Raw genomic sequence first — 6,884 nt, forward strand, 5'->3', positions numbered from 1 at the left:
CGTGGGTGCGGCTGAACCGATGGCGACCGGCAACATTCGAATTGGGGGCTGCGAATTGGAGGCGCGTGGTTTGGTTTCGATCGCGACGAGTAGGCAGCCCAAACACTTCTCCGCGGAAAGGAAAGGATGAGTTTTTCGTTTTCTCCGCCCAAACTCTGCTGCGTCTACTTACTCCGCGGACGTGTCAACCGGCTGACCCCGTGCTGCGTCCCTGCTGCCGCGTGAACCCAGGGTACGTGCCCAAACCATTTTTCTAGGTTGGGGCCATCCTCAACAATCACGGGAGAGACTTGTATAGGATCTCTCCATTAGGTAGGATCATAGGATCAATCTAGAAAAAACATACTTTGAACAGGCGAAAAAATCTGAAAATAATAAACAGCATGCATATAGATTGTATCTACAACTCCAAGAAATTTCAGCCTAAAATCTGATCTACACTTGGAGAAACAAAAAAGACAATTTCTATTGTGAATAGTGTCAGATCTGGTTGAGTAGTATTTCACACTATTCACACTCAGATTTATCTTTTTTATATCTCCAAATGTATGTCGAATTTGAAGTTGCAAATTTTTGGCGTTGCATATATAACATAGATGTGTGTTGTGATTTTTTTTCAGATTTTTTCAACAAGTTTTGTTTTTGCAAAAAAATTGATCTCATAGATCTTATCTAAGACCTTATCCTACCCAAGTCTTCCCCCAACAATCACCTGTTCCAACAGTTCTTCTGGCTCATGTCCAAAACCAGAGGAGACACCTAGGCTCCTTAGGGTGGAGGAGCTGATCCGAACGCCAGAGACGCCATCCAGCTCACTGAGCACCAAGCTCTCCAGCACATGGCATCCCGCAAGAACGCCGTGGAGGTCGGCCTCCGAGATGATGACACCTTTAAACGTGAGCTGCTTGAGGTGGGGGAACTGTACATCGCCGCCGGCAACGCAGGGGAAACGGATCCTGTGGCAGACGCACTTGACGCTGAGGGTGCGGAGGGTGGGCGCGAACCGGAGGACGGACGGCGGCAGCGTGTAATGCGCTCGCCACAAGTCCTCATCCTCGCTGTTTGCCGTGCGGTTGTGCCGCAGATGGAACTCGGGGAGGCCGTTGAGGGCTGGCGGCGGAGCCGGCGGTTCAGCGGTGCGGGGACCATGTCGCACTTGTAGCCGTACCAGGTGAGGGAGAGCCGGCGGCAAGGCCCCTGGTGGTCGGCGAGGATGCGGGGGACGAGGCTGGATGGGGCCGGCTCGTCCTCGCGGCGGAGCTTGACGTCGAGGTTGAGCGGGGCGGAGCGGAAGAGGTGGCGCCACCGGGTGGACAGGGACTGGGTGCGGGCGCCGTCCTTGGTGGGGAGCAGCGAGACGATCTTTGCGAGAGAGCGTCGACGGGCAGGTTGCTGATCTGGTCGGGCCCTCCTCCGGCTTCGCTCGCCGGTGGTGTGAGTGTGACGCCGGCATCCAGCTCGGTGTTGTGCCATTTTCGCACTTTGACTTTAGGGGTGGCCATCGCCGCAACCTCCAGCGCGCGGGCATGGGGGGTTTGACTTTCGAGTTTGATCGTGGCTATGACTATGAGGGCGAGGAGAAGAAGCCTGCATCGCAGCACACTACCGCGTCCAATGGCCGAAATTGCCGGGAGGCCAGGATGTGCATGCATGGCCTTCGCTGGCAATAGCAACTCGCAAGCCTGGAAAATGCCGGACACGCCGTAGGTTGGGATGCTTTTTCCATGTAACTAGGTAGACTAATATGCTTTGCTACTAGTCAGCGGGCCGCAAAGTGGCACGTGATTAATATGTTCTCAGTGGTAGCGCACACCAAACAAGGGCATGCGGCTAATACGTAGGGCCCACATGAACACAGGACCATAAATTATCAGCAGCAGTGTGCGCTTTCTAGGACACACGACAGGTATATCACGACCAGCTGCGTGCACGCGTACCGCCACGCTACTAATATGTTGGCCCGGAAGGGAAAAATATATGTGAAAAATATATGTATAATACGCTTTTCTCACGCGTTGCCCTGCCCGCTGCTTCGGCTGCAGCTTTTTTGCCCCTTTTAACCAGCGTTAATTCTTCTTGATCACCTCGATCGGCCGGCCGACCCCCCAAGTGGATAAGGGTTTGGGGTGCCCTGGGTTAGGGTTTGCGGCACATGGGCATTCTTTGGCCCAGCTGGCCACCTCCCCCCTCCCACTATATAAGGTGGAGGCTTGGGGGAGGAGTGCCCCTGGACCGCCCCGTGTGCCTGCCGCCGCCTTCATCGATCGCCCGCACCAACCACCACCTTCCCCTACAAGCCGTTGCTGCTTTTGCCGCGCGCGAAATCTCACATGCTGTAGTCGCGGAGCCACAGGATCCATCGCCGTTGAGCTCATCTGCGCCCCAAGACGTTCGAGGTAAGCCTCCCATGCATCTTTGCCTTTCCATCTCGCCCGTGTTCTAGTGTTCATGATTTGTTGTTATGTACTTGTGATCTGGTATTGTGTTGATGTTTGAGATCATGTATGACACTCTAGTTTTAATGAAGGTTTTAAATAGTGTGCTAAATGAAATAGCGGTAGCTTCCTTCAAACGCTATGGACGCTATATCATGCTAATAGCATGATATATTTTCAATAGTGTTTTTAAAATAATACTAAATATAGCCTAAAAATAAATAATTTACCTAGAACGAATGGATATATAGTCCAAAAGTGACCGAATCATACATACATAACCACATAAAAATAGATCTCAAATATTTTAGAAGACTAACATCAGCATTTCACAAGGCAACAATATAATATAAATTATTTATTAAAAGTTATTAGCATTAGCGATATTATCTTCTGATTTAGAAGTGAAACCAACAGATTACAATTCATCACCACGAAAAAATGAAAGCAACTTACCTGAAAAAATAGCGCGCTAACACTATGAAGTTTTAGCGTGATATAGCATGCTATTTCGCAATAGCGCCACAACGAGCCACAACGAGCAAAATTATTAAAATTTGGTGTGAACCCTCTAGATATGCTATATATAGCGCGCTATTAGCTAGCGGAGAAATAGCGTGCTAGGTTAAACCTTGGTTTTAATATATATTGCTTTAGTGTCAAGGATCCACTTGATTGTTTTGATACATCCATAATTGTGTACTGGGAAAGCTATCAGCATTTACAGATTTATCTCACGATCCACTCGACAGAGTGCTCAAGTGTTTGTGCATACTTCTAATGCTTGTTTTTTTCCATCATGCCTCCAGCATGTCCTTCTTACTTATATCTGAAACACCACTCTCCGTTGGGCTGGAAATAGTAGATCATTTGAACCCAATAATCATCCTCAAAAAATACTTTATCACTAGTTTGTTGTCAGCTGCTGAAAAACTGATCGGAGGAGATCCATCCGATGCCTCTCCCACCCGGGTCGCTCCCCCTTGCGCGGCTCCGGAGGAGATCCATCTACCTCGACTCCGTTCCTCTCCACGCCTGCCCCGGCCAGGCCGCTGCCGTCGGCGGCGGCGTTGGCAGCGCCCGACCCGCCGAACGGTGGAGGGCAGAGGAGGCGACAAGTCCGGCGACGCATCTGAGCAGGGAGGTGCAACAGCGGGTGAGCTTGGCACGGCGGAGGAGGCAGAAAGGCGACGGGATGCGGGACGCCAGCGGTTGGGCGGTGGCGGCGCATCGATCTGGCGGCACCGCCCGATCTGGGCCTGATCTGGGCCTAGAGGGCATGGCCATTCTGCTTCGGACCATGCAGCGCTGCCGGGTTCCTGGCCGGGAATCACAACCTGCCCTCGAGTCTTCTTCTCTGCAGTCGCCATGGTCTTGGCGGCGACGGCTTAGCGAGGCATACCTCCTTCGTCGTCGTCGGGCGGCGGATGGTGGCGTGGGGGCATGTTCATCCGCGTCGAAGAATAAAGGTGGTGGTTCTAGGACTCTTCTCGGACCAAGTTTGAAGATCTGTCGGATGCTTGTTTCAACCAGTCTGGGTGGATTGTCGTGTTCCGGAAGACCCTGCCGGCGAAATTCATTTTGCGAATAATGCCTGAAGATTCCTAGATTGGGTGGTTTCGGTCGTGAGCACCCATGTTTTTTATCTGACCGTTTGGTTTCAGAGTGGGTGCTTCGAAGCTCTGCTGGCTGTTAATATCATGGAGCTCGTTTTCTTTCTATGATGCTAGCAGAGAAGGTCATCAAGCCGAGGATCAGTGGAATAGCTATGATGGTCGGATCTTGGTGCTGAGATGAAATTGGCTTGGCGATTCGTGACTTGTAACAACGACTGGTATGTGGGGGCGACTGCACATGAGAAGTTCAAAGTCTTATCTTTCAGGGTGAAAATCCAAGGTCTGACCTTAATTGGTTGTGCCTGAGAATATTCTTGTTGAAGGCATTGTTTTGAGAGAGATGACTTTCTTCAGGGTGAAAACCTAAGATCTATGATAGGGCGATGACAGCGTTTGTGCACTATTTTCCTTCTTGGAGGCGCCGCTTATGGAGAAGTTGAGCTTCTGGTGTTGCCTTGGTGGTGTCAGTATTGTTGTTTCAAGTTATGGATCTCTGTAGCGGACCATTTTTTTGTAATTTTTTTTTCTCTTTTTTGCCGTGTGCATCCTTTATGTCATTAGGGCATGATATTGTTGCAGAGGCTGGGTGTAATTGGTATCTCCGCGATATTAATATATGCTCTTTATCCAAAAAAAAAAAGCTGCTGAAAAGTTGATTATCACAATTTTACAGAATTAACTACTACTCCCTCCAATCGATCCATAATAAGTGTCGCGGGTTTAGTTCAAATTTAACTAAAAATGAACTAAACCCACGACACTTCATGGATCGAAGGGAATACTTTATGTCGTTGCACTAGCTAAATGAATATTACAGCATGTTCCCTGGCTTCATTTTTCACTGTACTTAATATGATCTGTTTTATTTTGTCATCTGACACTAGTGGAGAAGAGGCCTTTGGTCCCAAGCCCCTAGGAGCAAATGTCCCAGTTCTGAACCAAACCGGGACCAATGGGGGGCATTGGTCCCGGTTCGTTTGGCCCAGGGCGACCCCACTCGCTGGAGCCTGTCCGTTAGCGGCCTTTGGTCCCGGTTTTTACTAAAAACCGGGACCAAAGGGTCGGCGACAGGGCGCGGCAGACCGTGTCAGGCGTGGGAAACCTTTAGTCCCGGTTTGTAGTACAAACCGGGTCCAAAGGCCCACCCTTTGGACTCGGTTTGTATTACAAACCGGGACAAAGTCCCCAATCTGGCTATATAACCTTGCCCCTGCCCAAGTGTGAGCCACACTTAGCCATTTTTCACTTTCTTCACAAGAGGGGTGTATTGCTTTCCTCTCTTCTTCACATGCATAAGAGGTGTTCGATGAAATGCTTAAGAGGATTTGCCACTTGAGTTTACACAAATCAAGCCTCACTTAACTTGCTTTTTTCTTCTCCATCGAGGTTAACAACTTTATCCTTTTCATCTGTAATTGATAAAATGCATGTGTATATATACATCGTGATGTTCTGTAATGGTTTTGATCAGCTTAATTATATCATGCAGATGAATCGGCAATGGATGTACATTGACCGACGCTTTGACGAGTTCACTTCGGGCCTGAGTAATTTTATGGCCGTGGCTGAGGCAAACAAACATGGTGGCTTAATGTATTCTCCATGTGTTGACTGCAAGAATACCGTAAATTACGCTCACTCGAGTACCATTCACGGCCACCTTCTGTGATCCGGTTTCATGCCCAGTTACTATTGTTGGACCAAGCACGGAGAAAGAGGGGTTATGATGGAAGACAATGAAGAAGAGGAAGAGGATGATGACGGTTATCCCAATTTCCCTGAATACGATGATACTGCAGAAGGCAATGAAGACAATGAAGTAGAAGATCAAGAGGCACCCGGATGAGCCTGCGATGATGATCTTGGTCGGGCCATTGCTGATGCAAGGAGAGAATGTGAAACTGAAAAGGAAAGGTTGGCCTTCGACAAGATGATAGAAGATCACAACAAATTGTTATACCCTAGTTACGAAGATGGCCATAAAAAGCTAGGCAGCACACTGGAATTGTTGCAATGGAAGATAGAGAACGGTGTCACTGACTAAGGATTTGGAAAGTTGCTGACAATAATTAAGAGGAAGCTTCCAAGGGGTAACGAATTGCCCGCCAGTACGTACGAAGCGAAGAAGATTGTCTTCCCTCTAGGATTAGATGTGCAAAAGATACATGCATGCATTAATGATCGCATCCTCTACCGCGGTGAGTACGAGAATTTGGATGCATGTCCGGTGTGCACTCGCATTGCGGTATAAGATCGGACGAGATGACCCTGGTGATGTTGAGGGCGAGCGCCCCGGAAGAGGGTTCCTGCCAAGGTTATGTGGTATGCTCCTATAATACCACGGCTGAAATGCTTGTTCGGAAATAAAGAGCACGCTAGGTTGTTGCGATGGCACAAAGAAGACCGTAAGAAAGACGTGATGTTGAGGCACCCCGCTGATGGATCCCAATGGAGAAAAATCGATAGAGAGTTCCCAAACTTTGCACAGGATGCAAGGAACTTAAGGTTTGGTCTAAGTACGTATGGCATGAATCCTTTTGGAGAGCGTAGCTGCAGCCATAGCACCCGGCTCCGTGACTCTTTGTATATATAACCTTCCTCCTTGGTTGTGCATGAAGCGGAAGTTCATTATGATGCCGAGTGCTCATACAAGGCCCGAAGCAACCCGGGAAAGACATTGATGTGTACCCGAAGCCATTAGTCGAAGAACTTCTACAGCTTGTGGTCCATAGCAGGTGTACCTGTGTGGGACGAGCACAAGCGAGGAGGAATTTGACCTACGAGCGCCGCTTTCGTAACCATCAATGACCGGCCTGCTCTTGGTAAAATTTCA

General features: G+C 49.1%; 1 pseudogene; it reads right to left on the bottom strand.

Annotated features, from left to right (window-relative positions):
- Positions 1 to 685: 685 nt before the first annotated feature.
- On the bottom strand, positions 686 to 1,502 carry LOC124647426 (annotated as a pseudogene).
- Positions 1,503 to 6,884: the final 5,382 nt, after the last annotated feature.

Source organism: Lolium rigidum, chromosome 1 (genome assembly GCF_022539505.1).
Source record: "Lolium rigidum isolate FL_2022 chromosome 1, APGP_CSIRO_Lrig_0.1, whole genome shotgun sequence".
In the NCBI taxonomy this organism is placed as follows: Eukaryota; Viridiplantae; Streptophyta; class Magnoliopsida; order Poales; family Poaceae; genus Lolium; species Lolium rigidum.